Here is an 18,419-nt window from a genome sequence, read left to right as displayed (position 1 = left end):
AGAAGTGCTCAGCAGGACGTTTTCTGTGCAGCATTTTACCAGGGAGTTTTCCCACAGCTGACACTCCCCGTCAAAGGACACTGGGGATTTTACAGCAGCCTCCTCCTGTCACCCTGCACAGACCTGGAGCTCTTCCTGTGCTGAGGCATTCCTGAGGAGGTTTATGGGCAGAGGAAAAGGTGGGAGAATGGAAGGGAAGTAGCAGGAGAGCTGCACTGTGCACTGGCCCTTTACAGTATGCTTATGCTGTTACCAGCTTCCCAGTTACCTGGCCGCTGTCTTAGTCTGGACAGCTAAGAAATGTAAAGCCTGTTATTCCTGAGTTGAGTCACTCCTTGCAGAAAGGCTGTGCAAAGCATTTGGGCCCAGCTGCTCTCCCTTCAGTGTCCCTGCAGATCTTTGGGGAACAGCGATGTATCAGGCTCCTTCAGGTTTATCAGGGAGCTCTTCCTGCTGTGTTCTTTTTTCCCTGTCAAAAAGTACCTGCACAATACAGAGGAAACCAGTGCACAGCAAATTTTTCGGGGGGGGTGGGAGGGGGGGGCTTTTCTGTTCAGATGCCTCCAGCTCTTAAATGAATTCAGCACTTAATCGAATTACAAATTTGGCCTCAGAAATCATCCCTGAAAATGCCAAGATTGCTTTGTCACATAGCCATCTAATTGTGCCACGTGGCAGGAACAAGAATCTTTCTATAATGTATGGAACCCAAAGCCTAGAAAATCATCCAGAACATGAGTTCTGCTCTTAGGCCTGGGAGGAAATAACAGACAGATCTGGTTTTTTTTTTTCCAATAACTAAGTACTAATAATGGAGAGGCATTACAGGGCTTAACCACTAGCCTACCTTTGGTGAAGAAATTGGCATGCCAGTGTGATATCCGCTTTTTGCTTAGGGAGAGCTTATGTCCTCCCTGAGTCTTAGCACTCAGGAGGACAATGGCAGGCTAAACGTAAGGGCAGAGAAAAGGGATAGATACTAGGAATTTAGTGTCTATCAGTCTTAATCTTGTTTTCAGGATGTTAATATTACTGTAAATGAACTAACGATAGCGATCTCCTGTACTTTAGTTAGACTGTGAAGACCTTAATTAGATTAATGATAAATTCTGAGGTCTGCATATAATCTGTGTTCCCTTTTGCGCATAGCGAAATTTGGTTTATAATGTAGGGAGAGTGTTGCATGCATACCAGAAAGAATGTCATTGATGTTACATAGCAGTCAGCTTCTATATATCTGTTACAACTGTGGTCGTGTATAGGAGAGAGAGCACTATGTTGGCTAGCTAAGGATGATATACTGCCTTGCCTACTTCTCACAAGCCACCTTATCTCCTCAGTTTCCTCCCTGGCTGCATCATCTCCTTAGGGCAAAAATTACCATTTATTTGTATGGCACCCCACATAGTCAGTTCTCTTTCAAGTCCCTTAGGTCTTCTGGTGGAATGAATATTTGCATGCATTTACCTATGGTCAGAGCATGTTCCATCTCTTGCTTTGAGGAAGGGAGGCTGAGTGTGGAGGAAAGAACAGATTTATCCCTCAAACCTTGAACGGTCTTTGGTGCTATCATTGCTCCTAGAACAGGCATCAGCGCACAGGGTGGGCAGAGGGTGAGTAGCTGATATCCACAGGTCACTCTGCCAAAAGCATACAAAGAGATGAAACATTGGAGGAGTTTCTAGCGAACTTCTCCAAGTCTCATGCAGAGGTAAAAGATTTACCTTTTGTTGCAATCTCTATATATGGAGGTTTCTTAGAAGAGCACATTCAGTGTCAGCTCCTGTTTCTTACTTGTGTTGTCCTTGACTGGAAGCAGCTACAAGGCTTTTTCATAAATTTGTGACCGTCTAGCACATCTTGGGCAGCTTGTGAGCACGTGTAGATGGTTACCTCCCATGTCAGACATGACAATTTCCCGGGAAGCCTTCTGGGCAGCATGGTCTTTTTCAAAACTGTCTCTGCTGGGTGTCACAAAGATGCAGCTGAAGGCAGGGCTCTTTTAATTCACTTTTCTGCTCTGCTCAGCAAAGCTTAGTCTGTATTTATGCACAAAGCCTTTGTAATGTTCACGCAGAGTAACCTTGAAGTTAGAAGGGGAAAACCACAACTCTTTCTCGCCAACACTCATACCTTTGGGTGGGCAAAAATTTGTATGTCCAAAAGCAGGTAGAGTGCCATGTGGCTTCAGAAAAGCACAACTATCAGGAACTTGGCTCTGAATATGGGGAAGAAAATGTGCCTACCAGGATGGAAGAGAAAGGATTCATGCCTGTGTAAGGACCAGGCAGAACCCTGATGAGTTTGTTTTCATTGTAGACATTGAGCTGGCAAACGGGGTAGTTTCCATAGCAGTGCAGCAGCAGAAGAAGCTGCATGGCCTCAGAAGTGCCATGCAGAAGTGCCTATCAGAAGTTTTGAGTCTAGTTGGAAGAGAAAACCACGCTGTCTGCAACTCTGTGATTCCTTCTGTGCACTGCGTCTGAACAGGGAAGCACGGTGAATCTGTTTTGTCCTCTGTGCACACCTTTCTTCTGCGTGAGTGGGAATAGCTAAAGGCCAGAAGGGAAACTTTCGAATTCTATGGTCCAACTGTGGTAGTGGTAGTACTGTGTGCTACTGTTCAAAGAATGTTAACCAGTGGACCTTTCACAGAATTGAATTGTACTTCATGGTACTAAACAAATGGAGACTGAATCCAGTCACTTGTAGCTGGGCAAGAGCAAATACTTGAGCTGTGGTTACAGTTTCCAGGTGCTTCCAGTTGCTACAATATTTGTGTCAGCTTCTGTTTCACAGCTGATCCAGGAGGGAATATTTATTATTTATGTATCTGTTCTTAATGGGTCAATTAACTTATCATTTGTCATAATGCTTGGTAAACAGAATCCAACAGACACGTGGGTTTTGGGTTTTTTTTTGTGAATTGGAATTAAAATTGTTTCTGTTCGGTCTGACAGCAAGTTTTGGAAATCTGTGATGCTGGTGGTGTTAGTGTCAATGATGACTCATGATTTGAACACTAAGTTCAGGTTAAATGCCAGTCAACATACTAATTAATACAGATTTGGAAGCCTGTCCCAAAAGTGGAAAGGCACAGGGTTTACACATTCTCACTTGTTTGTTCCACAGGGCATGGATTGTAACTGATATTTTACGTGGGCTGTGGAGAGGCAGAGGCAAAAATAATAACAAATCACAAAGACCTCTAGAAAAATCAGAATGGCTGCTATTTAAGGCCTTTGAAAAGCTTTCATTGGCTTATTTTGTCTAAATAACTCAAAACAACTGTACTCAATTAAAACTATATCTCCATCACAAAGCTATTTGCCACTTTGACATCTATAGCCTTATTTTCCATATTAGACCTCCTGTGGCCATCATATGAGCTGATGAAGTAACCCATTAGAAGCTCTTCCAGTTAGGAACCATGTCAATAATTGAGAACGTAAGTACTCTCCCAGCACTGTGCTTGTGAAGCAGGTAAAGAAAACTAAGGGCATAGGGCCACTACGCCTTTCAAAACAAGGAATAAAGATGTTTTCCTCTGCCATATGATATTCTTAGCTGTAGGTCTGTATTGCTCATAATCAGTCAAGAAACCAAAGTTCAGAAATAAGTGCTCTGCCTTTGATTCTACCATTGCCACAGCAAACGTGTGGTTTGTCTCTAATCCCTTTTATATCCATCTTGTATAAGTCCTAATTAATGTTTAATTCCTTACCAAAGTCTTCCATTAAGGATCCACTTTATTTCTGGGAGGCATAGGGCCATCACAACTAACATGTATCATTTGTTTGACAGTTTTATGGTTCAGTTGGAACAATTTGCAGAGCTGTCCATCAGTATCTTCCCCGCAGCTCTGCAGCCTTTCTATTTCAGTCATGAACTGAAGAACAGAGCAGAGTAACAGGCCACTGAGAGATACTTAAAAACTGAAGGAATAAAGTTCAGGAAAGGCACTGGAAATACTTCGCCTAATGATTTATTAACTCGTGTTACTTTGTTTTGCAAAGGCTTAATGCTAGCATATTAGAGGAGGAACAAGTCAGTGCCCTTACCCCGCCAGGGCTGGACAGTCTCTAGCTGTCTGTGAAATGGATGTGCCTCTCCTCTATGCTCCCCAAAGGTCTCTTTAAGTACGTGCATACAATTCTCGGGCATATCCCCTCCCCTACACTACCTGGCTTAGACTCATAGCAGATCTTGTATCTTGACAGACCTACCTGTAGTCACAGTTGTACACAAGCCATAAATAAATAGTAAGAGTTTGTGATAACCTTCCCATTTCATTGCCATTGGAAATGACAGTGCAGAATATTCATGCCAGCATTTCATACAGCTTCCCCAGAAGGCCCATCCTTCTTCTAAAAAAGCAATGACCAGTCCCAGGGCAACGGCCTCTTGACAGCTTCTCCACCATTTCATACAGTGCTCTCTAGAAGCTTTTTGTAATGGCAGGAAGTGCCTGCTAAAAAAATGAGTGCACTCAAGTGAAAAGAAAAGCTTGGGATTTGCATTGCAGACTTGTGTTCATGCTTAGCTTGATACAGAATGAGATAAAAAAGTCCTGCAAAGTAGACGTGCATAGCGGTACCCAGGCTAAAGCAAGAAGGACTTGTTGTGTTGCTTGAAAGATTGTTGCTATGCTTGTCCACAGGTTTTGGTCCAAGGAGAAGTTGTAGGTTATGCTTGTGGGTAGATAATCCATGGGAACACTTCTCAGGCAAGGTTTTTCCATTTGCACAGTGGTGGAGTGGATGTGCTCAAGTTAACTGAATACTCATTTTCAAGGAACAGAACTCTTGAAATAATACACGTTGAAACTGCAATTTTTGAAGTTCAAACAATATATTAAAACAGAACACAAGGTCATCCAGCTTCAGGGGTTTGCAGATGTTTCCTGAACAGACATTGTAAACTCTTTGGCACGGTTAGACTTCTCAGTTTTACCACTTTCTGAAAATGAACTGGTAAACTCCTTGAACTGGAGCACAACTGCTTTCCTTTGAAGTCCAAAGCAGCTTTAGCAGCTCAACAGACATAAGCGTTGCACACTCATTTGGGATTTTATGGGCATATGCTTCTGTACCATTACACGCTGTGATGCAGCCTAATCTGGACAGGACAGGATCATCAGAGGGTTTAGATTAGCACAATGCATCAGTTTCAAGTATGCCTTGCAGTCTTAGGGCCTTCCCAACCTATCAACATGATTAGATTTATATACATGCACACACAAAACCACACAGATATATATTCCCCTTATCAGGGGAGTCAACGCTCCGTTTCTTGTCAATAAGAGGTTGCTGTCTGAAAAGAGGTCTCCTTGGAGTGATGACATCCTGTGTTTTTATTTTTCTTTATGGTGGCTTCATTTTTCTTCATGGGGCACATTTTGCTGCTCCCAGATTTCTATGTTACTCCTCATAGTTTCTGTCTGACCAAATAGGTGAGAAAGGATGACTTTTTGGGGGAAAAGGGGATGCAAAGGAGCAGCACTGGAATGTCTACTTTCCAAACTATATCGTCTTCTTTGGCTTATATTTTGCAAACTTCAGCCGTACTGATAAGAATTTCTTCAGAGTAATTTTTGGGTTAAAGGTGGAAGGATGAAACAAACTATAGAAACGATAGAAATGAAATAGAGCTCTGTAATCTCTTTGATAGCTTTTTATGTGACAAGTATCAAAGTATACTGTGGGTACAGGCTACCAAGGCAGTAAAATCTAGAGATGTTTATCAAACTGGCTTTAAATCTGGGGGTTTTCCCCCTCCCAAAATTAACCATTTTCTTTTCAAGAGAAATCACTTTAAAAAACACAAATTAGGATACTTGAAAAATTCCTACTGGCTGTAGAGGCAGCCAAGGAAAATGAGGTGTCTTTGCAAAAAATGTGTCCATTCATTCTATTTTTGACTTCTTTCAAACCTTGACCTTGTCTGAATTGCAAGTCTTCTAGCCATCTCTAAACTAGGGGGTCTTGTTGGATGAGCCAACGACGTTTTAATTCCAGCAGATGTTAGCTGTCATTGCTGCTCAGTCCTCGTGGGTTTACTCCAGGAATTTCACCCTTTGCTCTTCCTTGTCAAGCTGCAGGTGATTGACAATGTAAATATGTTAGACAAGCACTGACACGCTCTTGCCTGTCTTGGTGCTGATGTTTGACATGGCACCAACTTGCTGTGATGCCCTGTGGATCACGGTTGCCACTTGGTGTCACTTCTTGCTCTTCATTGTGTTTTCCTTTAATGTTTGCATTTGTGGCTCTGGAACTTTACTGCTGAATTTGCACCCCTGAAGGCAAGGGGTGCCCTGCCAGTTTATATTTACTTTCTTCACCACTCTTGATTCAAAACTGCTGCATCTTTTGTAGCATGTATGAATGACAGTTGAAATCTGCCTGGCCTGCTTTGCACATTCAAACTCAACACATGCTTCAGCTTAGATTGTGACTGCATATTTATGTTCTCCTTATGCAAGTAATGCAGGCTGATTTAAAATGCTCTTAATAATGTGCTGCTGGATGCTCTGCCAAAAAGCAAATCACAATAGTTAGTTACAGCACTCTGCTGCCCAACTGTATTACTGTTTATTATCATATGTTTTGCACCAATTTTTGCTTTATTAGATATTCATATAGATGAGTCATGAGCTCAAATACAATATATGTACTATATTATAGTTACAATGCCTTAAGGCATGTAGCACAGGAAACAAACATAGGACCTGCTGCAGAGCCTCTGGAGGCCTGCAAAGGAATTGTCATATTTTTACTCACTTCTGTCACCCAGTTTTCTCCTTAAGTGATGCAAATTCTTCTCATTGTTCATGTAAGTCTGCCCTAAGTATTATCCACGTGAACATCTTCCTTGTCACTGCCTACTTTGCAAATTGTAGAGGGTGTCTGGTGGTACAAGCATACAGCAAATGGAGAGTCTGTGCCAGTCTCAGAGTCTAGAGAACATCTAAGAATCAAAGCATTGCAATCCTGCTGTGCCAGATGAAACAAGGGGAGGAAAAAGGGTGGGATCTGTCTGGCCTAACCTAAGCTACCCAGAAGGCAGAGTTCGCTGGTCCCTGCAGAACAGGCTCTGAGGTGTCCTTGGTTTAAGTTAAACTCTGCAGCAGCAAATCTTCTTCCACTGATAACAGAGAAGGCCTTGAAATGGACACCCCATTTCTGGATAGCTAGAGTTAGATAGAATTAATCTCCCATTAAGCAGATTACCTACTTCTGCCTGAAGCAAAGGTAGGGATATCTCAGCTCTGCCTAAACCTAAGACTGCATCACAAAAACTGTGGCATGGCAACTCATCACCAAACACTCCTGTCTAATCACAAGCCTGTGTACAAAACTTGAAGCCTGTGCCCTTCAGACATTGCCTTGGTCATAAGTAATAGGCAGTGACAATACTTGTATAACTAAAGTAGAGGATGTTTTTAATTAATTTTTCCACTTCCTCCCTCTCTTAGTCACGACGCTCATTATGAGGTTGCCGTTATTCTCTTTTCTTCCTTCTCTCTTCTTCCTTCCTGCTGTTTCAGAGCACAACAGAAAAGATGGTGTCTGACCCTAATGACATCAGACTTTCTCCTTACACGTTTTGGCCAGAGGCACAAGAGGTATTGATGGCTCAGCCTGTCCTAGAAATGTCTGAGCTCATAAGGTTCACAAAACCATACATTAAATGAAGTGTACAGATCTTCGTAGCTGTCAGACAGTCATTTAACAAAAATAAAGCTACATAAAGAAGAAAGTCACTCAACTTTGCTGATGGCTTCCATGCCTCTCTCACTAATATGAAGGTGTCCACAGGGGAGATGGGCAAGTCCACCAACGTATCAGAAGCAAGATCCGCCACTTGCCTCTTTTTAACCCGAATGCACCCACTTGTGTTTTCAGTTACCGAGTTACTGTTTTCTTAGGGGGATTGCTCCTCACATAGCAGAGGGTAGGGGTTTTTTCTTTCTTTCTGAATTACCATAAAATTTAGATCTTAATTTGTCATCCATTTAAATGGGAATGGGCAGCTAGCCTCCTTTGGCAGCCCTGAAGTGCAGTCCTTCCACATGCAAACTTAGGCCAGCCTCAAAAATCATAACTCAGGCATCTCAAAGTAGCATGTTTCAAGACCACAGGAGCTTTGGTCACTTACATTGCAATGTCTTTGTTCTTTGCAGATGGTGATTGATTTAAATGCTGTCAGTCCCACAGCTGTCTTTCTCACTACACTTTGTTTGAGAGCCAGCAATTAAGTAATGAATAAAGTGGATTAAAAATATTTTCAGCTGAAGTCTGGATTTTTGGCTAAGCATTTCTGTTTGCAGAAGGATGGCACCACTTTCTAAGGGTAAAAGAGTCCTCTCCTTGCCCTTCATATAAATCAACCCCAAACTGAAACAGTTCACATAGGAGGCTTGTCATGATGAGATTTCGTGGGAGATGTCACTTGGCTGCTTGCTATTCTAAGGCTTCTGTATGTCACTACAGTCATAGCATGCTCCTCTGCTCCTTGCCAGGAGCACTTGTCAGGGAGTTTAGGTTTGGCCAAATACTTCGTTTCCTCGTTTTTCATTTTTTACCTAAAAGGAAATGAAAATGTCGTGTGAAAATGTGGATGATTTTCTGACAAACTGTATAGAAATGGTTCAGAAAAATATCTCTGGGCTATTTAAAACAACACTGCTAAGATGTGCTGGCACAATCTAAGTACAAGTTTGTGGCACAGTGCAGACGCAGTTTTAACACAGAGATAATAATTTTCTCTTTCAATGAGGACAAAATTCACCAGAGACTTGCACCAGTTCCATCTGGAGAAGAAAAATGTCCTTTGAGAAGAATTCTGACCAAAGTTCTCAGCTGATGGGAAATCCAAGCACACTTAATGTGCTTTATTGCGTGCCAAGGGTCTGACATCAGTGCTGCTCTAAACCTGCATACTTTGATAGGTTTTCGTGGAGTCAAAAGAAAAACATTTACACAATTTCTCAGTTCCATGTGGAATTGTAACAGAACTATTGAGGTCTGACAGACTGAATTCCTGCCTGTTCCCATCGTTCATTTTGCTCCAAAATTTCTCAAGATTTTGTGTCTTTAGTTTTTGCCAGAAGGGCTCCTGCTGACCAATTTCTATTGAAATCTGATTAGAAACAGAAATAGGGGCTTAGTTTCATATGAAACTATGATTGTGAATATGGATGATTGTCCAGGAAGTATCCCTTTGTGGTTAGTGCCCTGAAGGCCACATTTTCCTCTTCAGTTTTAGTTGATTCCATGATTGCTCAGCGCTTTGGCTGTTCCAGGTGTTCATGTCACCATTGAGATTTTTTTCCTCCGTGCCTTGTCTCCTATGCCAGTTTAGATACTGATCCCTTTGAAGACAGGATGTCTCTCAGTGTGTTTGTGCAGAACTCATGCAAAGTCAGTCTTTTTGACACTGGAATATGTGGCTGCCCTTGCATCTTCACTGCCCAATGGCTTTGAGAAACTCCAGAAATCTTTAATGACACATTGGGAAAACAGGTGGAGAGAGAAATATTGGGTTCTTTCAGATCCAACTTTTTTAATACTACTTTTGTTATTCCAGGGTGGGGATACGGTCTTTAGGAGCAGAAAGGGAATAAGCCAGGTTAAAAAAAATAACATTAATACTTGCTAATTGAAAGGGATCAAAACTACTCACAAAACCGACCATAAAAAATCCCAAACAAGATTCTTCAAAAGCCACAGGACACTAAGGATGAGAGCATCTCACAGACTCTGACTAGAACAGGTTTACTTAAACTTCGCAGATCCCTGGCTCATTTTAACGAAAATGGTAGTGTGGAGTTCATATTTTTTTTATATTTTTGCTCAGCTATTTTCCATTCATTTTCACTGGATATGGCAAATTCTTACACACACTTTTAGAGGTATGCGTTAAATATATTGAGCCCTTACAAAATACTGCAGCACCTATCTTGCTTCCAGAAGGATATCCTTCTCTATCAGAGTCCCCTTTACCTTGAGCAAACACCCTTGCAGTGTCCATTAAAATGTTGTGATGCCCTGGGAGGTGTTGGGGGGCTAGACATGAAGAATTTTTAAGAGAAACATTTGTAAATCATTCCAGTATTCCAGAATAAGGAGTAAAGACTGAGGTCTTAACAATTCTCAAAGAAAGTTTATGGTCTCTTTATGATCCATGGAGAAACTGTGTCCTTCAACATTTTCGTCACCTGGGAGAAGTGTCTCAGATTTCAGGCAGAGGTACCACAGGTTGGCTTAGTTTTATTACCGGGGAAATCTGAGAAGTGAATGTCAGAATTCCTGCTGACATGGATTTTTAACCTCATGCATTTACATGTTCCCTCAAATGTTGCTTTTTTTGATAATGGCTGGGGTGCCAGCTGGGACCTAGGCTTTCAGAGTACCCAGTGCATTGTTAAGGCTTTTCTTCAATATCAGCTATGTATAAAGGTTTACTTAAGTGTCCAACCTGACAAAAGCTTTTCCCTCACTTAGCTTCTCTTCAGTTTCTGTCCTCTGACAGAAAATGAGTGACAGAGGAACGTCAAGCTGCCTGGTCTAGATGTGGTGGGTTTCTGAGGTTTCTATCCCAGGTGGAATCTAACATTTAATGAGACAGGAATGCATACGGTGTTATCACTGTGTAGTCAAGTGTTTTTTATCTCTGCTGCACTTGGACATGCAGTGGGCAGGAAGCTTCCAGGAGATACATCTATGTTGAGAAGATTTATCCTACATCTCTCTCTTCTGGTTGTCCAAGTGTTTGGTGTTCTTCCTACTCCAGACTTTGGGATAAAAGTTGGGAGACATACTGTATTTAACTTATTTCCTCTCTGAGGGTTTTATTTTCTATATATGTTGCTAATGGTTGAAGTAGGAATAGAAAAACTGTTCTTTATTTCACCCGAGCTTCCTGTTCAAAGAATATTTATGTCATCACATATTTTTTTCTGTCTACTCACTGACCTCTCCAAGGCCAATTTATAATGAATGTTAATCTGGCTTGATGCCAGGGATGTCTGTGATGCTATACACAGACAAAACCACATTGTCCCCCAGTAATTATTTTCTAGGGCCATCATGCTCCTCCTATTTCCAAGAAACATTCCCTGTTGTGCTAAATCCCCTAATGTTCTTCTTTTCCTCCATCCCTTTTAGGCTAGGAAATTTCAAACCTTCAGTCTGGGACTCTTTACTGCAGCCATATTCCCATCACTCTCTTGCTCTATCTGATCCTGTACTTTTCATTCCAAGATGCATACCCTTTTGAGTCATCATACTCATTGCTATCATATTTTCCCTAACAATATTGCTACTATACCCATTATCCTCATTACAGGAAGAGGCCATTAGACGAGCCCCCTACACTCACTGAATCCAATAATCCATCATTTCAGGATATTATGTCAGAGCATCCTTTTGAGAATTTCCATTTACACTTCTGCTTGCTTTGTTTTTTTCTCTATTTATGAGATGCTAAATTTCTTAGAAGTAAAATGTTGGCTATAGTAACATCCTTGGAGGTACTGCAGATGTCAGTGTAGAATTAGGTGGCTTCCAAAAGATCCTACCCAGCCTTGTGTGGTCTTTACATTATTTATTTTATCACAACTATGTGGACAAACAAAGAGATTGTCTGCTGGTCTATCTCCATTATGTCCCTTCAGAGCTGCTTCAAAATATGTTTTGATTTTCATTTGGGATTAAAGAGAAATGGCATGTCTGGCAAAGAGGTCAAAAAATGGTACAGAAACATCCAGTCCATGCCGCCCCACAATGTGAAAGTACGTTTGTGCCAAAAAAAGGTATTTGGTTTTTTAGTGAAGTGTGGAAACATGTATTTTACATGTTGAAAACATACTCCGAGGACTTTTGCTTTAATAAGAATGCTACAAAAGCCAAAAAGAGACGATTGATTTGGGTTTTAGTTCCTTGAAGTGGATCAGATTTTATCAGCCTATGTAAATCACCATCAGTTTAAAGAAGAGTTAGCCCAAGCTGGAAGGCTCTGTAGCTAAAAAAACCGTGATGCTATTTGACCCCATATGTACAATGGCAGGTGCTTTGAGGATGTTGCCATCAGAGATGCTTCAGCTTATAAAAGATGGATCTTTGCGTTGTACTGTGGGTACTGCAGCTGCTTAGCAGGTAGCATTATAGGAACAGGCATCCCCATTAATGTACTTGGCTACTCAGTGTGTAATGACTGCCTGACTTTCCAGACGTTATAGCTGGGGCAGCAGGGGGATTCTGGCAGAGGTATTGTGGTTCCATCTCTTTGAAACAAAAGAAAAAGGAAGAAAGGACTGTATCACATAGGAAGCTACTGAACTAAAGAAATTCTGTCCTCAATATGTAGAAATGCTCTAATCAATGCAAGCTGCAAGGTCTCTTCCCACCCATCATTTAAAACCTAACAAAAAAATGCTTTAATATAAATCATCCTGAAGCATGAGCACATTACTGCACACATTTGCACACAGTAGCCATTGAAGTTCCATCCTCGCTCATGCTTCATATCTCCTGCACATTAGAAGCCACTAGTCAGTGCCTGGTGGATCAGAGAGCAAACGCTGTTGGCACATGAGGTCCCAGAGCAGGAGAGAGGCCAAAGCCCAGGGCTTACACATGAGTGACATCCAGGATTTGCTGCAGGGAGCGCGGGAGGTGAACCAGCTGTGTGAATGTACTCTTCAGGGTGTGAGACTTCACAAGCTGGACTGTACTAACACTCAGCAAAGGGTAATGACCTGGAAGTGCTTCTGTGATAGTTGAATGTCTGCCAACGAGGCAGTGAAAACTGGATTCCTAATATTCTTCGATAAATGCTTGATTAGCCTGGTTTGTTGCAGTGGTATCCAGGAGTCAAACAAAACAGGGGATCCCAACTGCACTCAGCATTAACACAAGTTAATAGAAACCTTCTGCCCTGATGAGACTGTAATTGCCACAGATGAGGCAGGTACAGCATATGAAAGGTCAGAGCAAACAGCAGTATAATGCTTTATTCTTCAAGCAGCCCAGAAAGAGCTGTGTTTCTCCATTTCCCAGTGGCTCTCACGCCACAGAAGAAGAATAAAAAAAAGGAATGGAGAAGTGCTGCTGTTGGTATTGTTTCTATGCAGCTGTAGGAATACTGGTTCTCTAAAGAATTTAGGGTTCAGCAGGCTGGTGTTGCCAGTTGCATTTCCATGAGGAAATGGCCTCAAGTTGCACCAAGGGAGTTTTAGAGTGGGTATTAGGAAAAATTTATTCACCAAAAGGGTTATCAAACATTGGAACAGGCTTCCCAGGAAAGTGGTTGATTCACCAACTCTGGAGGTATTTAGAAGAGGGGTAGAAGTGGTGCATAGCAACATGGTTCAGTGGTGGTTTTGGTAGTGTTAGGTTAATAGCTGGACTCAATGATCTTAAAGGTTCCTTCCAACCTAGACGATTCTATGATTCTATGTCAAGCATTTATGAAGAAGATATGCCAGATTTCACATAGGTAGAAGGGCATGGCTCTGCTCGTGCACACACATGCAAGTGAGAGGACAACATAATGTATTCAGAGTTGTGTGAGAGTGAGGGTGTTTGCGCACATGTCTCAATGTGAACATGGGAGGTGGTGCTTCAGCACCCGTGGAAGCCAATGCATGTTTGTGCGTTGTGTTGTGCTTTTCAGTCTTGGAGCACCAAGCTATGGCAGGTGGAGCAAGCTTCAGAGGACAAAACATTAATGGAGGAAGAGAAGGGGGAGCACAGAGAGGGAGAAACAAAGTGATCTCAGATATCGGGGTAAAGAGGAAAAGGAGGGAGGTCTAGAAAGACAGAGATTGTAGCAGGCATAAAGGGAGAGAAAAGAATAAGTAACAGGAACAAAAAGGAATAAGAGAGGAGAAAATTTACCACTCTTCTCTCCTTCCTCTGTCTTTCTCATCACCTCTTGATCCTCTGCTGCTTCATCCACAAGAGAGAGAGAGGCAAGAAGATGGATAGATAAAGAGGAGAGGAGAATAAAAAAAAATGAGAGGGAAGAAAAAAAGAAGGAAACAGGTTTGGAGGAGACCAGCAGGTAGTGGAAGGCTTTGTGGTAATTGGAGTGTTTTCGGCGTGGACAGGTGCAAGGTGAAGGGGAGAGGGAGGAAAAGAAAGTGAGTGCAAGGAGGCAGGCAGAGGCCAGATCACTGAGGGATGACACAGGAGATTAGGACAGTGCCATGATGAAGTTACAGAAGGATAGTATGAGAAGGAGAGCAATAAAAGGACTTGAAAATGGGGAAGGTGGGAGATGGAACTGAGATCTAAAGCCCATCAGACAGGCATTTGCCTACTGAGTTGAGGGGAGGGAGTAGATCTAGGGGAATGCAGTTCAGAAACAAAGAGCAGGAGTAACCAAGAAAAACAGCTGAGACAAAACACCTCCTGGATGATATAAGAAGGGAGCACGCAGGGAGCAATGATTTGCCCTGCCTCAGTAATAGATGAACACTTGTTAGTGAAGGATAACTCTGACAACACAGTTAATAGATTCTGAAATTTTGCCTCCAGAAGGTATAAATCTTTGTGACTATTTCACCCAACTACTTGTGTGAAAAACATCTCTTGGTGATTTCCACTTTAAGCCCAGTGCTTGCTGAGATAGAGCACTTCTTTCACAGGGTTTTCCCAGAGATGGCCTCTGCCTCCCTGTCTAAGGTCTGCAATGCCTTGAATGGTTAAAAAGCCTGCTTTATTTCTCTCTCAACTGGAGTTATGCCTGACAAGATATGGCAGCTTTGCTTGAAAGACCTGGAAGGTGACAGTCTCCAACTGCCATGAATTAGAGCAGAGCATTTTAAGGTAAAATGTCAGTGTTCACAAGCAGTTGAGTTGTCTGTGCAGCACAGGCACAGAAAAAGCACTAGTCACAACAACCTCTGCAAACTAAACTATTCCTTCATCACTCAGGGCCTGCAGCGCAGCTTCACATCTCAGCCTTTACAGTTTATCCTTCATTTGCCTGCGCAAATTAAAGCATCTCCCACTCTCAGAAATCTCCCCTCTGTCTGTGAGTTTTACCAAGTTCCCTCTTTACCTTAACTTAGCTAATGCGCAAGCTATCCAAGGTTGACTACAGAACTGTCAGAAAGGTGGCTTCAGTAAGACTGATACTTTCACTATCCCATTAAAGTTTCCTTCCTCGTCATCATTTTTATTAGCATTAGGTGTCTCATCCCCAGGGAAGCGCTGTGTGTGAATACCCAGATAGGAGTGAGCTGTAGCTGAGTTAATTGCTTCCCTAACAGCTGTCTGCTTGCAAAAGTGGTAAGTAGCAGACTAGTCATAACACACAGTGCTGCTGAGATCCCTGCCACCTTCACAGCTACATCAGCGCAGACCTAACAAGCAAATGTATGGGTAGCCCTGAGCAAGAAAACAGTGAGATGAGATTCATCCCCCCACGGTGCATGTAGACCAGCAGTGGAAGGGGGAGCAGTTGCCCCTAGGTGCAAATTCACTTGCCTAGTGGTAGTTAGCAAACAGTTGACAAGGCTGCGAAATGAACTCCCACAGTGGGTTCAGTGTCTTTCCAGAAGGTGGTAAGGACATGAGTGGCTCACCATGGAAAATGTGTTCATCACAGCCCTGCTGCAGGTGAACCCATTGCTGTCAAAGCCTACAAGCAATTCAGATACAGCTCTCCAGCAGTGAACTGCTTGGCTTTAGAGGGAAAAATCAGACATTCCAACCCAGTCCTGACTCCAAAAGTCAGGATCTGTCACTAGGATCGCCAATAGGACCGGGAAATGTGCCCTCAGCCAGAGTTACAGGGCGCACAGGCAACCCTTCATATGGGTCGTGGTGTTTTTTTCACAGTCAACACCATGCAACTTTTACAATCTCAAGCTCCAGGGATAAAGTGCATCCATGTGCTAGAAATCTTTATAGTGAGCAGATTTGGTGCATCCCTGAAAGCTGCTTGTCCTCTTTTGCCTGAGACTCCTCACCTGAAGAGAGGAAGCCAGAAATTTTGCTCTGAGTCAGTATGTTCTTGGAGAGTAAAAGCACATGTGAAGGGACTTAATTAGCCCCTTCTTCCACAAATGAAGGGCAAAGGAAGAGTGAAAGCCTGTCAGTACATGCTTGCTGTTTGACGCTGGCATGTTGATACCTTCCTTGGCCAATTCATGTTAGATTCAATTAGGTATCTTCCCTAGTGCCAATGATTCACAAACTTTTTGCTCCGCTTCCAGCTGAATTCCTTGTCACTGAGGCAGTACTTCGGCTGGTCTCTCTGGACTCTCCATCTGGATGCCTCAACAGCAGCTTGTCATGGCCCAGTTTGAACATCAGCCTTCCTCTTCAGCCTTTCCCAAAGGCAGCACCCACTCCAGGGGTAGCACACACTTGCAGGGCAGGTGTGGCACAATCCCTCCTGCCATGTGCCCACAGAATGATTGGTATTGCCTCCTAGCTCAGCCTGCTTCCCCAGTCCCTTTCTCCCCATAACAAAGCAACTCTTTACCTCGAGTGTGGCAGTAAGGGTCACCACGCTAGCTGCCCTGCCACTGGTCTCCTCCTCTTCAGAGGGGAAATGCAGTCATTACCCTTACCTCTGAAGACCTTTCAGTTTAACTCAGATATGCGTTTGCAGGTATGTTAACGTCTTGCACCCGATTCCCTGGCCTGTTTGGAAATGTCAAAACATTGTAATTTGGGGTCAGTTTGTTTTCAAATTGCATCTGAGTATGTTACCATATGTCATGTTTCTACAAGCTCAGGACTTTAACAGGAGTGCATATGCCATGACTACAGCCAGCCACAGGTACCTTGTGATGCCACGTGGCTGCATAATTCTGTTAGCCACAGTGCACCATGGGAAGCATAAGTTCAAGAAGGAAATATGAGCTCCATTGGATAAGAAGAGAGAACCGCAAGGTTATGGACCTGGACTGTTAACATCGTTCTAACAAACATTGCAACTTGGGAAAACCAGACACAAAGCAAAAATATTTTTGTAACTTTTACTTTTTTTTCCTTGGAAAATGTGGCAAAATTTAAATTTACCAGAAATATCACTATGATGAAACCCACATTTTCATCTTAAAATCATTTGTAAGGAGAATTTATATCTAACTTCAGCTTGGAGATGCCTCAGCCATGCCTTGTAGTCTTCACTTACAACCATGTTTAGTTTGCTGCTGCTTTTGAGAGTGCAAGATGACTCCCAGCCCCCCAAACACTCTTGTGTTTTGATTTTTTTTTGTTTTCTCATCACTCTGCTCAAGGCTCCCTGACTCCAGTGAGCCCTGGAGTAGGGCTGCTGTTAGTAATCCTCCAAGACTGCCATTTCATTCCTCAAAATTTGCCATGGGCAACTTTGCCCACTTCAGATATCTTCTCTATGCAGGCAACTCATTCCTGAGCCTCTTTCTTCCAGACAAATCTGTTCCTTCCTCCCATATTTTAACAACTTCTGTAGAAGATAAATCACTTTCTCATCCTGAGCTGCAGTATTGCCTCTGTTCTGCAGTGTGGGGAAACTCTTTTTTCTGATTATGGCTGTTCTCTCCACACTTCATTGTAACTGCCTGGAAATCAACAGCATTTCTATTTTGATCAAATCATTCATCCAGTCGTTCGGACTTGTTCATGCTGGATTGAGCACACATAAAGAAGATTCCCTACCCAAGCTGCTCTCTGGGAGGCTGGATGGCACCAAGTAACCTGTGCTGCCTTTCACTCCTCTGCAGTTAAACAGGGCCCTCAGCATCTTGGACCCGTTGCCTACAGATTCTTTTCAGGCATTCCTCTTGCAAGCACACGCATACTGAACGCTTGAGGAGTGAACACGCATTAATCTCTACAGGATCATGATGTCTGTTTTTTTAACCTCTGTGGTTAAGAGTAGCACTCTGTCCCGGTGAACTTGGCCTGTTGGGTACTTCTGTAACAGCACCTGATGTTTTTCCTTTCTGTTACTGCGCCATTTCCACACTGGCAGGCTACTGGCATGGGAATAACTGCACACACAAAAAAATGATAGAAAAATTGATGTTGTGAGCTGACTTTTTTGTCATACTTAGTTGTTCCTATCAGACGGCAATAATAAATCTACTTGCCTTAGATTTATTCACTCAGAATACCGTCAGGCAATTCTATCACATGATGCTGTGCTTATTTCAAGGTTTGAATGGTTCCTGGTAAAGGTGTTAAAACCATATAGCATCCATTTCTCCTGCTGCAGATTAGTTCTCAGCCAAGAAACTGAAGTTCTTTCATCTCTGCGTGTTCTGACAGACTCACTCAGGTGAGCTCCGGGCAATAGCTAAAGCAGCTGCTTTTGGATGAGTGTTCTTTAAACAGAGGGTGGAGGGCTGAGCGAATTCCTCCCCCTGCTCCACGCTGCAGCTGGCCGCCCTGTGTCTTGCCTTCCCTCTC

General features: G+C 42.7%; 1 protein-coding gene across 2 annotated transcripts in view; it reads left to right on the top strand.

Annotated features, from left to right (window-relative positions):
• CHRNA6 (cholinergic receptor nicotinic alpha 6 subunit) overlaps positions 1–18,419 on the top strand; it is a 36,622-nt gene that overhangs the window by 2,826 nt on the left and 15,377 nt on the right. The gene's annotated exons all lie outside the window — the stretch shown is intronic.

This window comes from Chroicocephalus ridibundus, chromosome Z, assembly GCF_963924245.1.
Source record: "Chroicocephalus ridibundus chromosome Z, bChrRid1.1, whole genome shotgun sequence".
NCBI lineage: Eukaryota > Metazoa > Chordata > Aves > Charadriiformes > Laridae > Chroicocephalus > Chroicocephalus ridibundus.
This window is presented reverse-complemented; position numbering and strand designations above follow the sequence as displayed.